This window comes from Periplaneta americana, chromosome 6 (assembly GCF_040183065.1).
Source record: "Periplaneta americana isolate PAMFEO1 chromosome 6, P.americana_PAMFEO1_priV1, whole genome shotgun sequence".
In the NCBI taxonomy this organism is placed as follows: Eukaryota; Metazoa; Arthropoda; class Insecta; order Blattodea; family Blattidae; genus Periplaneta; species Periplaneta americana.
The window spans coordinates 45,919,101-45,938,651 of record NC_091122.1 but is presented as its reverse complement, the minus strand read 5'-3'; the positions used below and the strand labels follow the sequence as shown (position 1 = coordinate 45,938,651).

Sequence of the window (19,551 nt, the reverse complement as noted above, 5' to 3'; positions counted from 1 at the left end):
TTGGCCTGTCAATCATAAGGCCACTTATAGATAAATTTTGTGCAACCCACCAATCGCAGACTTCACATTAATTTAAACAGGTAAGTTTCAAAAAACGATAATAAAAATCTCTTATCGGACATCCACTCAATTTGCTGCTTGTTTTTTAGAATCTTCAATTACGTGTTAACATCGACCTATCTAGAACAGAAGATGTCTGACATTACATAAAAGTTATCAGTTCTTTTTTCTGGCGAAACGCGATGGAACGAATTTTCATCATGCAAGCGAAATAAGTTTGAATATTTATGTTTTTAATATAATTGTTCTTTGAATTCCGCGTATATCTTGAAAGTCTTATTTGGACGAAAAGAAGTATAAAAACGACAAAATTCCCGTACCTAATCATCTCCCCATCCGCTATAAAATATTCTACACAGAGTTCCACCACCTTTTCCCCCAGAAAAAAAAAAATCACTGGTGGTTGTTATTATATCTATACTAATAATAAATCTGTAGCCAAAATTTTTCTGTAATTTTCGATTTTCCAAAAATAATTGGTCCTAACATATATAATTAACCACCCTGAAACCGAAAATCGCCTTTTTGAAATTTTTGTTTGTATGTCTGTCTGTATGTTTGTTACCTTTTCACGCGATAATGGCTGAACCGATTTCGATGAAAATTGGAATATAAATTAAGTTCGTTGTAACTTATATTTTAAGCTATATGGCATTCAAAATACATTATTTAAAAGGGGGGTTATAAGGGGGTCTGAATTACATAAATCGAAATATCTCGCTTATTATTGATTTTTGTGAAAAATGTTACATAACAAAAATTTCTTTAACAATCATTTTCGATAAGTTTTATTCTTTGAAAAATTTTGATAGGACTGATATTTAATGAGATAAATGAGTTTCAAATTTAAAATAACTGCCATCTAAGGCGGTGTAATGAAATAAACAAATGAATTCGTCTGTAAGAGGCCTTGGTCAACAACAATCGAAAGCTATGAATCATAGCCTACAGAGAATATTTCTGTGTTTGTATGAAGTAATATCGGAAGCTAAATTAACCGATTTGTGTAATTAATTATTATTTCACCAATGGAAAGTGTAGTTTCTCTATATGGACATAATGCTATAATGTTATTACAGTAACGTCGGAGTGAATTGAGGACAGATAAGATTAAAATAGCTTCTTATGCACAAACAACTTGATAGGCTATTCTGTGTATTCGTTTCCTGTATTTCTTAAAATAATGTTTATCTCAGAGAATTAACGAACCACAAGAGTGTATTGATTTAGTATGCAGTAATAATGTGTTAGCTTAGCATTCCATTATTTTATAATCCAAATTTTAAATATGCCCAATTGAATCGTGTTAAAATACATAAAATACATATGCATTAAATGCAATGCAAAAAAATTGGGTAATGAGCCAAGCAGATTATGTTGCGCTGTTGTAAAATAAAATTTGTCCCTCCTGAGATTCAAGAGCCCCCATAACAAATAAAAAAACTTACTTATCGGTGTACATCAGTTATCAACACATTTTTTATATAATAATATAATATAATATAATATAATATAATATAATATAATATAAGTTATTTAAGTTATTTGAAGGGTTCAGAACCATAGTGGCCCAAGCTCCATTTACTGAATACGTAGAAAACAAGGGTTAAAATTATGTTATTATCATAATTCAATGGAAACATATAACAAGTAAAATAAAGTATACACATTAAATCTAAATGATATGTCAATCTTCATTGAAGTATGGATGCATGTAATAAAAATTAAGAAACATGTTAAAGGAATTGTCATTGCACCAAATGAGTGGTCTCTGGACCAAAATGATCGCATTTTAATATTTTAAATACAATTTAAATTAAGTAACATATTAAACGATTTATCCTTCTATCAAACACGAATGTTCCCTGGATCAACGTCCTATTTTAATTATGTAATTACTTTATATTTATTTCTAACGGGTGCAGCGGAGCGCATGGGTACGGCTAGTTGTTAATAAAAACAAATAAGTGTGTCGTCAGTCAAAAAAGGTTGGGAACCACTGGTTTAAGTAATCTTACAAGACTGAAAAATTAGACGATATACAAACATAATTATTTTCTCATATCTTGGAACTACAGTCCATGCTTAAGAAGAGATAATCAAATTAATGCCTAAGAGCAGGACCTCCTATATTACCGGACCTGACACTGGCATCCAAGATGGCGGCCGGGAGAGGGATTTCGTAGATTGCAATGAGTTAAAATAAATACGGCATCGATGAGATTATTTTAACAAAATTCTCAATGAAACAATTAATAATAAAGTTCCTTACCTACATAAATGAACATAGTGCAATCAGTAACATAAAAATATGCCTACATACACCAATAATAAAAGAAAACAACTGATTAAAAGCTTCAATACGTTATTATATTAGGCCTAGGCCTATATGTTTTTATATATGAATATTGGCAATTGCCCAATTAACTCCTGTAAAATTCAGATTTGTGAGGAAATAGAAGACAGTAATACAATACTGAATAGCTGCTACTTCAGGATTTAGGAAATCTTACCTGGATTATACAAATAGATTTCATCAGCAACTGGAAATTATATAATATGGAGTCCTGTCTTCCTAGTCACTAAACTCTGTCACTGTATTCACTGAGATTGATTAAAAATAAAACTAGCTATTCACTACGTACAGTTTAACACTGTGCCCACGATGTTGATTTAGAATGAAATGACACTATCCACTGTATCCACTGATGCTGATTCAGAATGAAATGACACTATTCACTGTAGTTTCTCACTATATCCACTGATGTTGATTCAGAATGAAATGACACTATTCACTGTGGTTTCTCACTATATCCACTGATGCTGATTCAGAATGCAATGACACTATTCACTGTGGTTTCTCGCTATATCCACTGATGTTGATTTAGAGTGAAATGGCAATATTCACTATAGCTTATCACTGTAATATCCACTTATGCATAGGCCTACACAAGGGATTAGATAGGCTGTAAACTAAAAACGATGAAGAATTCACAGCTTGGAGAGCACAGCACTGTAATTTCTCACTGTATCCACTAATGTTAATTCAGACTGAAATGACACTGTTCACTATAGCTTATCACTGTAATATCCACTTATGCATAGGCCTACACAAGGGATTAGATAGGCTGTAAACTAAAAACGATGAAGAATTCACAGCTTGGAGAGCACAGCACTGTAATTTCTCACTGTATCCACTAATGTTAATTCAGACTGAAATGACACTATTCACTATAGCTTATCACTGTAATATCCACTTATACATAGGCCTACACAAGGGATTAGATAGGCTGTAAACTAAAAACGCTGAAGAATTCACGGCTTGGAGAGCACAGCAGCCTATTTTTTGAACTTGGAACACTTTCGGTGGGTTTTATTTTTGTCTTTCAATGGACCTTGCAGTAATTATTAATAAATAAGTTGGCCAAAACCTTGCTGCACTTCACTGCTAGTTTTCTTACCACTGAGTTGTTTGTTGGGGTAAAATGTTCACGATGAATGCTTCTTGTCCACTTATCCCTTAAATCTGTATCTTTTGGAAAAAAAATACATGTACAAACGGACTTTCTTTATCGTAATTCGATTTGCAACCTGGTACACTACACGTGCGAGGCATTTTAACTTTAACAACATAACACTTTCAAGCTTTCTCTACGAAAACAATTTATATTAATTATGTTACAATTCTATTATTATATGCTAACTTATAAACCCTTCAACGATTACACTAGAGGCAAATGATACAAGAAATACAATAAACATTCACATGAAGTACGTATACTTTCACACTTGCGTTACTACTCTATTGTCCACCATGTTTGTTTACTTCCGCTCACAGTGTCAGGTCCGGTAATATAGGAGGTCCTGCTAAGAGTCATTATTAAACAAACATGATGCATACGACAATCCCAGTTATGACAATTGATCGCAAGCATTCCGATAGCTCTGTGCAATCGTGCTTGCTCGCAGACTACAAAATTGAGAATTAGGATACAGTAAAGGAAAGAGTTCTTTAATTAATTATGGGAATTAATTTCGTTGAGCATAATTCTATTTCACTGCACGATTTATAAATCGATCAATTTTCGTCGTATATTTTCAGATGTATTTCGTGTTACGACAACAATCGAAGTAAAATGAATTTCAATATTTCCTCTCTTTGATATTATTGTAATAAAAGTATAAACACGAAAGAAATGAATTTAAATGTGAAATGGTATTTCTATCGATTACCCAAGGGGATATTCAAACCAAGTATGTTATATTTACACTTACCTGACTATAAGCTTGAATTGTAACCACAACGCAACGGAACACATAAAATAACTAATATTATGTAGCCATTAAAATTATTGCTGATATTAATTAATTATTGGGCGGCCGGGTAGCACAGTTGGTAGAGCAGCTGGCTACGGACTGGAAGGTCCGGGGTTCGATCCCAGGTGATGACAGGATTTTTTCTCGTTGCCAAACTTTCAGAACGGCCCCGAGGTTCACTCAGCCTCCTATGAAATTGAGTACCGGGTCTTTCCCGGGGGTAAAAGGCGGTCAGAGCGTGGTGCCGACCACACCACCTCATTCCAGTGCCGAGGTCATGGAAAGCATGGGGCTCTACCTCCATGCCCCCCAAGTGCCTTCCTGGCATGTTACGGGGATACCTTTACCTTTTTTTATATTAATTAATTATTAGTACCTATGTTAAAATTTCACTAGCTTTCAGTAAACGGTTCAGAAATCTAGAATAATTTGAATTTTCAGAATTTGCACTACCGACAACTGCTGTCGCTATTGCCAACATAACAGTTAGAAAATCACTACCAGTTGTAGTATTTCTCGGTACCGAAATTCGAAACGAAGTTGGCAAAAAAAAATGCAATCTTCAAACAAGAAAATCACCAAAATCCACTAGTATATACAGTAATGAAAGGGAAAATGGTTAACTTTCACCCTTAGAGTATTAAGTAAGCTAATCCGGACTATAATATACCATCCTACTTTAAAATGAAATTACTTTCAATACACTAATGGTGATATTATTAGTAAGATCTTGATATTGTTCTTTGTTTTGTTGTTAAATTATAATATCTTCTTTCTTTAGTGTAATTCAGTAATGATTCATATTTTCCTTTCAGGTTGGGAATTTCTTGAGTGAAGAAGACAACAGAGAGCTGCATAATAGGCGTTGATGTCTTTGCCTTCCTTGATGGAAGTGGATGAAAGGCAACGCTTTCAGAAGTCACAGCACAACTAGACTGGCAAGGTAAGTGAATTTTCTTAAGTTCCTTTCTAACAAAGACCACTTAAGTTGTAACATAATGACTGTAACCGGAGAAAGATCCTTCGTTTAAGATTTAAGATGACATTACGCAACGAGAAACAGCGCCTGTTCTTGCGACACAGTAAGAATAGGCTTTCGTTAAACCACTTCAGTTTTAATCTTTTTAGAAAGTTATAAATTATTACAGGAATTCAATTAATTAAAAACATTCTACCCTACTCAGAAGGAGAGTATATTGTACATTGTGCAATGATATTGTCTTGAATCCGAGTATATGTAGTAAAGATGAACAACGATCGAGAAAGCGAGACTAACATCGCCCGCAAAGCCAAAAACCCACACGACAATGTTGTATTACATCGCGTCCTTGACGTAAAGACTGGTTGTGAGTGTTCCGAGACTAGATATTGATGATTCCCGAAGTCCTGAAGTCAAGTAGCCTTGAATCGCCACAATTGTTTATATATGACTGAATTTTTATCTACATTGGCAACTGTTATATAATATGTATAAGCAATTAAGTAGCCTATTTGAAACATCATCTCTACCTTTCAGTGTATAATAATCCGTTTCCCAGTCTTTATTTAATTAATTTCTTTTTGTATCATTGAGATCAAGTGTGCAATCTCAAGTAAAAATATATTAATGTTATGTTTGCAAATTTATTTGAGAATTGTTTTTTTTCTATTTATATAAATATATAACCATAGGTAATATAATATAATAGAACCAGAACATTTTGATAACTAAGATACTGTTCTGTTTTGTCTTTTTGTCTCATTTAAACATTGATAATTTTATTTATTTCAATGACGTACTGCATGTTATTCAAAGTTACGAAATCTTTACACGCCGACGAAATGCTATTTCGAGAATGATGAGCCAGACTCGAAGCGCACGAGAATGACGAGACGAGACGAGACTCGAAAGACAAATGCAACGAACACAGCGAGCGAGAGCGGCAGTTAGTTTTGTTCATCTCTAATAATATGTCTGCATTACGTTTATTTTATGCTCGCACTTGTAATATTTATAAATTAAAAAAAGTTGGTATAAAATGACGTTACTTTTACAATTAACAAACAGTTTTAATTATTACTTGAAAAACAGAGAATTCAATCTGAAAACCCACATTTATTCATAGACTACGAAAAAGCTACTTTTATGTATAAATAGGGAGCGGATTCATGTGCACTAAAAACAGCAAAATGTGAATGCACGTATGCACTTAAAACCAGTATATCAAACCACAAAATGTTAATAAAAAATTCTGGTCAAATGGATACCGTCATTTTCCAATAACTATGGTCCTGGAACAGAACCATGGTCGATTCAAATTTTGTAGTCCATAACGTAGTACCTCGTTTATCTATATTTTTGCTGTACTTTAGTTTGAAGTCAAATCACTGCAGCTATCTACGAACGATCTATGTTACTTCTACAATGTTCTTTGAATGTTTGTATCTTGGACCATAGTGTGTTCCAGGATCACAGTTATGGGAAATGACGGTACTGATCGAGCGTAATTTATTTCACAAAATCGTAGCCGCCTGTTGGATTATCTTCCAGTAACCCATGTATCAGGCGTGGAATGTACACTTTGAAGTTCTGCTGATTCAACATCCTTTGGATTGACCGACGTGACATTTCTGGAAACTCTACAGCTAATTGTCTTGTGAACTTCTTTGGACTAGTCATAACAGCCAGACAGGTACTGAGTTCATTTTCCTCAGTTCCTGCTGCCCTAGGTCGCCCACTGCGAGGTGCATCCAAAACAGACCCTTCAGTTTCAAATATATGAATTAAATTATAAACAGCCTTACGTGTTGGTGGATTTGACCCTAAATGTTCTCTCCATTCCCTTAGTACAGCACTTACACCGCTTTGGTAAGCGGTCTTCAAAGCGAAAATTATTTCTTCTTTCGTTAACATTTTGTGAAAATTGTTATTTGTGTTGTCAGAACTAAGTTATTGCTCGACCAAGGCGAGTGGGCGTAATGTGAACTATCGCGATGCGGTATTACGAACGCAGGAGTAGTAGCGCCACGGCTCCGGGCTGCAGGACTCCAGTGGCCTTGGTCGAGTAATACTATGGTTAATAAATAAATGATTCATTTGTTAAGACTACGCGTCATTTCCTGTTTCCTACCAACCATATCAACGTACGTAGTACGTCGTATCAACCTAGAAACATACATTCCCTAAATATAGGGGAGAGTCGGGTAGTATCGGACATCGGGTAATATCGGACAGTGAGTTTCTGTCATCTACCACACGATGATAGTACCTGATTGACATGGTTGCGTTTCTGTGATGTCGCATAGAGAAACGTAACCATGTCATTCAGGTACTGCCATATGGTGGTAGATGAAAGAAACGCACTGTCCGATATTACCCGATGTCCGATACTACCCGACTCTCCCCTATATTTACTTTTGCGCCACTCTGTATATTTTCCTGGATATTCAGGTTATTATTTCCCCATCTTTTAAACACACTTACACTTGTAGGTTCTCTAGAATATAACTTGAGTACGAGTAGACCCTATACCTATACTTTACAACATTGAAACTGAATTTTTTAGACAAATTCGATTTATCAAGCGAGTTGCTGAGGGTTTCCAGCATGTTTATTGAGGCGTCTGAAATCGTTTCCGTCTTTTGGCTCTCTCCCACGAGGAGTTCGTGCGTGCTGTGATGAATGTGTCTCTTTTCCTCAGGGATGCTTGTAGTCATTATGTAGCTCGAATTTTATTTTCTGTTTAGAAAGAAACAATTTGACATATTTACATCAGTGCTGAATAAAGGCTGTTAAATAAATAAGTAACTAAATAAGTAAATAATAAATAAATAAATAAATAAATAAATAAATAAATAAATAAATAAATAAATAAATAAATAAATAAGTAAAGAAATAAATAAATAAAAACAAATAAGTAAAGAAATAAATAAATAAGTAAATAAATAAATAAAAAATAAATAAGTAAATAAATAAATAAATGAATAAATCCTTTCGAGAATAGTTGCAGGATCTAGAAACAAGTAAAAATTAATGTAAATAGTCTATATAGTCAATTTTGCTTTGTTTTTTAATTACAAATATTTTTTAGTCCATACACGTTTCCTTATTACAATTTTTTTTTACATCTTTATTTTAAAAATCCATTCATAATTCTAAATCCCGAAAAGACAAAGTATATGATTATGTCTCGTGACCAGAATATTGTACGAAATGGAAATATAAAAATTGGAAATTTATCTTTTGAAGAGGTGGAAAAATTCAAATACCTGGGAGCAACGGTAACAAATATAAATGAATATAAAGATACTCGGGGGAAAATTAAACACAGAATAAATATGGAAAATGGCTGTTATTATTCGGTTAAGAAGCTTTTATCATCCAGTCTGTTATCAAAAAATCTGAAAGTTAGAATTTATAAAACAGTTATATTACCGGTTGTTCTTTATGGGTGTGAAACTTGGACTCTCACTTTGAGAGAGAAACATAGGTTAAGGATGTTTGAGAATAAAGTGCTTAGGGAAATATTTGGGGCTAAGAGGGATGAAGTTACAGGAGAATGGAGAAAGTTACACAACACAGAACTGCACGCATTGTATTCTTCACCTGACATAATTAGGAACATTAAATCCAGACGTTTGAGATGGGCAGGGTATGTAGCACTTATGGGCGAATCCAGAAACGCATATAGAGTGTTACTTGGGAGGCCGGAGGGAAAAAGACCTTTGGGGAGCCCGAGACGTAGATGGGAAGTTAATATTAAACTGGATTTAAGGGAGGTGGGATATGATGATAGCGAATGGTTTAATCTTGTTCAGGATAGGGACCAATCACGGGCTTATGTGAAGGCGGCAATGAACCTCCGGGTTCCTTAAAAGCCAGTAAGTAAGTAAGTAAGTAAGTAAGTAAGTAAGTAAGTAAATATTCATAATTCTACAATTGATTCTGAAATGGTCACCTATGAGTTCTAATACAGATTTACAAGCGCAATATCATGGATTGTCTTACATTCTCCCATATTTCAGATGTCTGTTGTATTTGTTGGCATCCTCCTTCAACATTCTATGGTCCGTCCTAGGAATCTGTGAAGTAAGTTTGCGCATGTGGGCGGAGTGAATGTTCGAAATCTATGTGTGCCGAAGTGTATTGCGGGCAGCATCTGCTCGAGGTCGCTAAGGGGCAAGATGCTCGTGGTAACAGATGGTATTAACAGGAAGTGTGGCCAGATTTCTTAATGTCTACAGATCCCCTCCCTGCAAGCTCACTTCGTTCAAGCAATGCTTCTCCCCAGAGCGGTCATTGGTCCTAACCCTCCCACATACCACTTGCGCAGAAGTCTTGTTTCGTCTTTCTACTCCACAGATTCCTCAGACGGACCATATCGAAGAATTTCAATATTCTTATTAGGTCTCGAATAAACATTTACTTTTAAATGTTTCCATATTTCCATAAGTAAAAATCAAAATTGTTTTCAGTTGCCAGTTGGCAAATGTGAGTAGATTCTCTTTCTTACAATGGCTACTGATTTAATAAACATAATCCACGAATGTGGTAACTAAAACATGTACGATAAAAATACCTGTAATTAAAAAACAAAGCCACCGGCGTAGCTCAGTCGGCTAAGGAGCTTGCCTGCCGTTCCGGAGCTGCGCTCGGGCGCAGGTTCGATTCCAGCTTGGACTGATTACCTGGTTGGGTTTTTTTCCGAGGTTTCCCCAACCGTAAGGCGAATGTCAGGTTTTCTATGGCGAATCCTCGGCCTTATCTCGCTAAATACCATCTCGCTATCACCAATCCCATAGACGCTAAATAACCTAGTAGTTGATACAGCGTCGTTAAATAACCAACTAAAGAAATAAAAAATCAAACTGAACTTAACTGTTTTGCTAGTATTAGGCCCTTTATCTGTTCCCTAAAAGTTTCCCACATTTTACGTAACATCTGTGGCAATTTTGAAAAATCATTTATACGGAATATCATAACCCCCCCCCCATTTCTATTCGTTAGTGTGTGATTGTTACAAATATATGTACAAGTCCACACCTGTGGAGTAACGGTCAGCGCGTCTGGCCGCGAAACCAGGTGGCCCGGGTTCGATTCCCGGTCGGGGCAAGTTACCTCGTTGAGGTTTTTTCCGGGGTTTTCCTTCAACCCAAGATGAGCAAATGCTGGGTAACTTTCGGTGCTGGACCCCGGACTCATTTCATCGGCATTATCACCTTCATCTCATTCAGACGCTAAATAACCTAAGCTGTTGATAAAGCGTCGTAAAATAACCTACTAAAATAAATAAATAAATATACGTACAAATTTGTTATTTCTTAAATTTAAGCTCCTAGTTCACATTTCAATTTGACTCATCTATTTACTGTAATCGTTATTATTCTTATATGTGTGTTATTCTGTGTTTTTGGCAACTCAGGATGCCTGGGCAGACTATTTCTTGGAAATAAATTATATTTATATATAAACAGGATGAAGGAAATTGAGAATGATTTAAATTTGGAAAATATAATAATTGAATCATTTGTTGCAAGCCTGCTTATGCTTGAGCTCGAATACCAGTACTAGTAGTAGTAGTGGTAGTGGTAGTTGTTTTATTTTGCCTGGCAGAGTTAAGGCCAAAAGGCCCTCTCTTGCACTCAACCAGGTTTCAATAATATACAGTAGTGGCAAAAAAAAAAAAAAAAACCGGACCGACCGTTTTAGCTGATTTCAGAGTCACATATTCAAATTTTGCTAATCAAAAAACACATCCATCTTGTATAATTAATTGTAACAGTGAAATTTATTGCATTTGTTCGATTCTTACCGTCTTTTGTTTCCTTCAGTGCCTCAAACTTAGACGAAAAAGTTTTGAGAGTTTTATTTTCGTCTGCCATCAATATTACATTTCTACCTTTATTCGGCAAAGATAACTGCGTATTTTTACATTAAATAGCAGTACATACCTCTGGCTTCACTATCCATATTGAAATTACCACAGTTTGACACAATACACAGCACAGAATTATTTTGTATCAGCTACAAGGATCAGTCCGGTTTTTTTGCCACTGCTGTACATGAAATACTTACAAAATTATGTGCTAGATAACAAAACAACACAAAAGAAAATACCTTAAAAATTACATAAAATATACATAGCAAAAGGAGAATATTGTACAATTTTTAAGACCTAAAATGCTCGAGATAAATTCGACGATTAGTTCACTTGAGATATAATATACAGTTAATATCAGAGTGCTGCATTGGAGTTAAATCGCTCGCTTGAACTCTGCCGAGTGTCGCACCCTCGAGTGAGATACGATCGGTCGTGATACGCTCGTAATAAATAGAAGCACAATACAAGGTCACCTCACCGACATGTCTTATCTTGTATGGAAGGCGACAGATAAGATACACATATGTTTTGCTCAAACGGTAAAAATAAGGCTTTATTTTCTGCGTTTATGACAAACGTTTAATTTAATGGAACAGTCAATGGAACGTACCAAAACAGGAACATGAAGTTATAAATAAAGTAGTATGAAAAACTTCGATATACAGTTGTTATTGCTAAATAATAATTATTCAATATTTGATTTACTACATATATAATATGATAGGTCCATACATAGTGGTCCGCCTATATACTGCGACAATGTAAAAACGTTTTACAAAATATTATTGATATAGCAGTAGATTAATAACAGTATTAGTACAGAGATAACGTCACAGAAAATATAATAAAACGAAAAATCATGCTGCACAACTGTTACAGATGCAAAGATTGATAAACTAATTATTAGAGATTATTATTATTATTATTACTACTACTACTACTACTACTACTACTACTACTACTACTACTACTACTACTACTACTACTACTACTACTACTAGAAAACTTGATACAGTTCTTGCATTATCGTGATTGTGTTCTCCGTTTACAATAATTACATTTACATCCAATAATATCTATCAGATGTGGCAAAAACAAAATCACTCCTGTGTGGGGAAAAAAAAATCATTTACCTACAACATTTATATTACATTTTAAAGCAAGTTTTGTAATTGTACTATGGAGAGGTTAGTTAAACACTGCAAAGTTTTGAAATGATAAACATCTATGATGTTACTACACAGTTCATCACTGTAACAAGTACGAATGTCTAACGCTCGGCTTATACCGATCGAGGATTTATCGCTCGTGACAATTTTACCCATCAAGCATATGCGCTACCTATCGGATTATGCTATGAACTACTTGGCGCTCGAGCGAAAACGTCCGATGCAGACCTCTGGTTAATATACTAATAGAATATATGTGGGTTACAAGACATAAAAATTTGAATAGCAAAATCGTACTATATAGCATACAGGTACAAACAATTAAGTAATATATCAAGATAATAAAAAAGGGGGAAAAAAGAAGAGATAGGAGAAAAAAATGATAACTTGGTCATTTATGACTATTTAGAAACTTCCGCAAGAGTCTAGTTCTGTTTAATAAAAACATTTCTAAGTCAAGTTTTTAGACTCCGACTGCTTCTGATTTCCTGTGACAAGCAATTCCAGGAACGAGCTGTGTGTATTGTGAAGGAAGCAGGGTAGTGAAATGTTTGATGATATGGTATTGATAGAACGAGGTTATGCTGTGTACGCGTATCACGATTACGGTGGGATGCTAGAAGTGTGAAGCGAGAACTAGGTAAATAGTTCCACAGTTGGGCTGGTTCAGAGATTTGTCTACTAGTAAAGCGAATGTCAAGTAATCTCATAGGAACTTCTCTCGCAAAATATCACCTCGCTATAGCCTAAACATTTTTTTGGATGCTAATTAGTTAAGCTCGCAAATTGATACAGCGTCTTATATAACCGAAAAAGATACTTACAGGAAATGCTTGCCTGTACATGGGGGGATTTATTTGCATAATTGTTACGTTATTATTATTTAAACATCTTTCAAAAGTTAGATGGATCGGGTTTATCGTATGTGTTAACGTCGTTCAATGTTTGAACATGGGAGAGGAAACCAAACTTTGCCTTAGGCATCCGGTAATACGTAGAAATGAAGCATGCAAATTAAAATGACGGAGTTTGTTAAAATTTTATTGGTTTCAAAGGTCATATCGCTTCCCGGAATTCATCAGCTACGTATTTCACATCATTTGGATGATTTTCCAGGGTACACTATAATTGTTTACAATTACGAAGAGCAAGCGGCGGGAGTTTGGGAGTATGAAAGGACAGTAATGAGTAGCGCCCGGATGTTTGGCAAAATGCCTTTTTTCTTGGTTGCAAGCAAATCATTATTTTCATAGAGCACGAGCATATGCTCATTTCGGGTATATATTCATATGTATTCAATTCAAATGTAAATTGTAAATACATTTGAAATTTGAAAAATAGATATAAATGTGATTTGGAGTAAATCAAAGTGACAGAGCCAATTTTTATTTTGCCTTTTTCTTAGTAATTCAATAATAAATGCCTCTTTTTGTCAACAGTAATCTCACTAGACGTTTTGATTTATCTAGAGAAAATCAAAACTCGAGTGGGATTTAATTGACTATTACACGATTAGAAGAAAGTATATAAATATTAGAAGTAACAAAGTACTCCAATACAATAAAATATTAATTGACTTACGAAAATACAACTGTCTTCAAATGTATTATTGTACCATCTCAACATTACAAATAGCCTATTACGCTAGATGCATGCTAGATGGCAGTAATGAGCAATGCCTTCTCGTCGAGAAGTTCTCGATCTATTATACACGATGGCAATGTTACTAGTCAAGAAGGCTTTGTTGATTCAGTTTCATTTTTATTAAAATGCAACATTCCACTTCAATTATCCGAATCCCAGTAATCAACGTCGCTTGACAGATGATTTTCAATAAATCTTAATATTAAATAATCTCTGAAACGTGACTATCCATAATATCATATAGCAGAAGCTATAACATAACCTAACTAATATACACAAGTGTTAGAAAAGTTTTAATTAACGACGATGACATAAAAAATAAACATGAATAATTTTAAAAGGAATAATTATTGAATATACAATTTTCAAATTTGAATGTGGTTGGTGGTTCAATTGATGTTATATTGGACGTGTGCGTAATACAAGTGGAACTCGTTGATTTAGGCCTACATGGTGTATTCAACTTATTCATAATTTCCGAATGAATAATTTTAAAAGGAATAATTATTGAATGTACAATTTTCAAATTTGAATGTGGTTGGTGGTTCAATTGATGTTATATTCGACGTGTGCGTAATAGAATTGGAACTCGTTGATTTAGGCCTACATGATGTATTCAACTTATTCAGGATTTCCGAATGGTGCTCTTCATTTATTTGAAAAACGGATTTCAGAAGATGCATAGGTATGATAAGTGATTTTTATTAATTCTTGTTCTTGAATGCCAATGCGAGTCATATTTGAAACTACTGTGCATCGACTGGAGTGGTTTGTAATTATATTTTTATGTCCAGACCAGCGCAGTTTCAATGTTGGCAAACAAAGAAAGAAATGCTAGGGACGCGATAAAATTGTGCGATAAGCAGCCATGATTGGTTGAAATACGTCATTTCGTACCGTTTTATTGGTCAAAAGTAGTATGACGTAGTAAGAGTGTAATAGTAATTTTAAAACAATATTTCTTGTTTCTTTGCAATTTTCTAATTAATTGTAATGTAATGTACTCGTATATGAAATGTAAATATGTGAAACAATGACTCACTTTACTAACAACAGTAAATAAAAATAATTTATATATATTATTTTAATGTACCGAAGTACATATGAAGTTTCCATACAGATATTCTGCGTCATCGTACGATGAAAGAGTAGTGGAACGGATAAAAATTCTCTCCGGCACCGGGATTTGAACCCGAGTTTTCAGCTTTACGCGCTGATGCTTTATCCACTAAGTCACACCGGATTCCCATCCCGGTGTCGGATCGAATCGTGTCAGTTTAAGTTCCACCTCTTGGGTTCCCTCTGGTGGCCTGCCTTCTGCACTACGTCATAGATATCAGTGAACGTAGGACGATGTCCACATAGTGCGGAGGTGCACTCGTTATGAGTGACTGATTGGCTGGGATCCGACGGAATAAGCACCGTCTTAAATCACTAAGTGATTTACGCATATCATATATATTACTTCGGTACATTAAAATAATATATATGATATGCGTAAATCACCATTTGACCATTAACATCCCGGTGCGGGCAAGTTTCTCCTATGCAGGGTATTTTACAGTTACGTGACACTTTTTCATACAGAATAATAAACTTATAACAACATTTACTGATCAACAAATAATAAAAATAAAAATGATATTATTATTATTATTATTATTATTATTATTATTATTATTATTATTATTATTACTACTACTACTACTAGCTGTACCCGTGCGCTCCGCTGCACCTGTTAGAATAGTACATTATGCAACGAGCCTATTATGAAGGTAATTAAGAAGCGAGTATGGATATTTATGAAACGAGCGCAAGCGAGTTTCATAATTTTCATACGAGCTTCTTAATTACCATTATAGGCGAGTTTCATACGACTTTTTATGCTCGACCATATTTCTAACTTGATATTATTAATTTTCTTTGTATCTGACCTTGACCAATGTCCCGTATGTTGTGAGATGTGCGCAGACGCGAAAGTATTCATTTTTTTCGAGGAACAGATGTCCACATTGACCTTGCTAGGCCATAAGAACCTACAGAGATAACATTGAAATTAAATTAGACATTGAAAAACGAGATGACAAATTGAATTTATTTGAATATTATTTACAATTAACGCTAATCATTATAGTAACAGAACATAACCTTCTGCGACAGTATTGGATTTCCAGTTTCCGTGACTTTTCGCTAATTCTCTTTCGGTTGCATATCCGAGAATAATCGATACTTGCGGTTTTATAACGGTAGAAAGCTGACCTGTCATTGGCTGAACAGTTGTAACCTGAGTCGTTATTGGCTGAAAGACCTGACCTTTAATGAGTAGGTGTACTTTAATGACATGCATTAAAGGTCTGCTACCAGGTGTATAATTACTACATTTCGGCATGGTCGAGCATAAATAAATATAAAGTAATTACATAATTAAAATAGGACGTTTGATCCAGGGAACATTCGTGTTTGATAGAAGGATAAATCGTTTAATATGTTACTTAATTTAAATTGTATTTAAATAATTAAAATACGATAATTTTGGTCCAGAGAGCAATCATTTGGTGCAATGACAATTCCTTTAACATTTTTCTTAATTGTTATTACATGCAACCATAGTTTAATGAAGATTGACATATCATTTAGTTTTAATGTGTATACTTTATATTACTTGCTATATGTTTCAGAAGTTACTGTAATAACATTGTAGAATTATATCCATCTACAGAAACTACACTTTCGAATGGTGAAATAATAATTAAACAATTAATTAGCTTCCGATATTACTTCATACAAACACAGAAAGATTCTCTTAGGCTATGTTTAATAGCTTTCGATTGTTTTTGTCCAAGGACCCTTGTAGACGAAGTCATTTGTTTTTATTTGAGAACAGCGCCTTAGATGGCGTTGTTATTGTAATTTTAAAACTCATTTATCTCATTAAATATCAGTCCTATCAAAATTTTGTATAGAATAAAACTTATCGGAAATTAATTAAAAAAAACGTTTGTTATGTAATATTTTTAATGAAAATCAATAATAAGCGAGATATTTCGGTTTATTTAATTCAGGCCTCCTTATAACCCCCCTTTTGAATAAAGTATTTTGAATGCCATATAGCCTAAAATGTAAGTTACAACGAACTTAATTTATATTCCAATTTTCATCGAAATCCGTTCATCCATTATCGCGTGAAAAGGTAACAAACATTCATACAGACAGACGCACATAGTCTACAAACAACATTTTCAAAAAAGCGATTTTCGGTTTCAAGGCGGTTAATTATATATGTTAGGACCAATTATTTTTGGAAAATCGAAAATTACCAGAAACATTTTGGCTACAGATTTATTATTAGTATAGATTATTTGTTACGTTTGTCTATTCAATGTGACATTTCTTGCAATGCCTTTTGATGTTGCTTCAGAATACTCCTAATTGAACCTCTGAACACAGTAGAACAAAAAAGTTTCTCACCCGATTTGTTACGAAACTGTGCCTTCTTACTTTCAGAGGCAGATGGTTTGTAGAACGACATGATACCGCCACTGCCTGTCTTCAGTACGTGAATGAGACAGACAGCAATGTAGAGAAAACTCCCTTTACCTATTTGAATATCTGTGATTACATAATGTAATCTAGGGGGCGGATGTTGATGGAAAGTCATCTTCTTGTTTTTCACATTAGGACGATGACTATTAATATAGAAATCCTTTCTAGGTTAATATCAACGTAAAAAAAGTAATTTCTTATATTGCATTTTTTGAATTTTGACGTTTTTTAACTAATAGGTAATTTTTATATTTTTTCGGCATTTTTTGTTCATTTTTAATACTTTGAAGAACTTTTAGATCATTTGGAATGCATTTTACTTTCTTCTTTACCGATCGGTCAGAAAATCATTTTCTAACCAAATAGATCAGTAGTAATTACCTACTGAATAAGTGAATAACAGTGTAGTTTGAGTTTTATTGTTTGGAACAAACTCTAAAGTCCATCCCTCATTCTACTGAAGGCTTCACTTCACACAACGGAAGTAATATAAAATGCTTGACAGCAACTTAGTTTAAGTGAGGACTTTGACCGATACTGTTCTTTTGTCGGTACGAGGGTGTCTTGAGAATTTATATTTGAAAGGGGGAAACTTTCACCATGTCCTGGACAGGACGTTGTGTCCTCAACATGGTTGGAAGGGATGTCTACTGTAGTAGACAGTATTTTTAACACAAAGATTGCAAGAATGCACGCTGCGCCCTCAATTTGTTTTGTCATTCACACTCCCTCATCTGGAAGATCTGGTAACAAAAGTGCAGCGCGGAAGGAGGAGGAGACGGAGAATGAAGGCACTGATATGGAGCACCCCTGATTGAAACACATTGTAAACCCTCATTAAAATCTATAGTTTTCCTTTAAAACCTTCATTTTGTTGCATGTTCTTTTCCTTTATCTGAGCCAAATTCCAGGAAGTTGCTTCCTCTCTCCGAGATTTGCACGGCAGTCATCGAAACAAGGTGATTAATTTTTAAGAAGTTGGGATGCGAGTACGGTGAATAATATTTAAATGTCATTTTCTTTTAATTTTATGCCATTTTCCCATTAGTTTAAGGGCATTTTAATGATCAATTTAAGTAGATTTTTAAGTCATCAACATCCGCCCCTTAGTAATCACGATACCCGTTTTGGTCACCGCTGCCGTAAAGTCTTTCAAATTTGAAACTAGTTAAATGCTATGTTGTGGAAATCGTATCGCGAAGGAGTAGAGAAAGCCCAAAGGGAGACGGTATCGAAGTCTCTAGTTTATTTATTGCACTGCTGCAGGCGTGAAATCTAATCCCTCGTCTGACGATTACCTTGATGTATTACAGCCATTGTAACATTCTACACAGCAGCAGCCTTTCGGCTCCACTCTTTTTCATGTTGTGTGTTTCTTTGTTACATTCGATAGATGTACTGCAGTTAAAAGTCTGAAGAATGTAATCGAGATAAAGAGTAAGTGAAAAGAATAATGATTCTAAGGTCCAGTTTCACGAACCCTTGTTAAATATTTAACATGTCGTTAAGGCAGTTTAACAGTAAACTTAACGGAAGAGATGTTTCATCAACTGTTGTTACTGCTAACATCATGTTAAACCCACTGTTAAATTAACATAGCATACTCCCGCAGTTAAATCCTTAACGTCCTGTCACAGCGTGAATCATGGCTGCCAGAGAACATATGTTACACGCCTCATTATTATATCGAGATATATTTGCAGTGAAAACGGCTGCCTTCACTACTTCATTATTTTTAATTATTCAGAATAGATATGCTCATAAATACTAAAGATATTGGTATTAATATTAGCAATGCATCCACAATAAAGAGAAGATGTGTGCTTATTAACGTAAGCATTTCTGTGATTATTATTCTGTATTAATACTCAGATAGGGTGAACTGCATAGTGGCTGGCACCGTTAAGACATCTTCCATCATTCTTTCACTACTATACTAATCTGAATGTCTTTATAGG

The 19,551-nt window shown here is 34.5% G+C and overlaps 1 protein-coding gene across 2 annotated transcripts in view; it reads left to right on the top strand.

Moving 5' to 3' along the window:
* The window catches only part of CngA (Cyclic nucleotide-gated ion channel subunit A), a 1,115,443-nt gene that overhangs the window by 285,018 nt on the left and 810,874 nt on the right, over positions 1-19,551 (top strand). For both annotated transcript variants that reach the window (XM_069828038.1, XM_069828039.1), the window contains exon 2: positions 5,193-5,320. The gene's annotated coding sequence lies outside the window, so the exon portion shown is untranslated. The remainder of the gene's footprint in view (positions 1-5,192; positions 5,321-19,551) is intronic.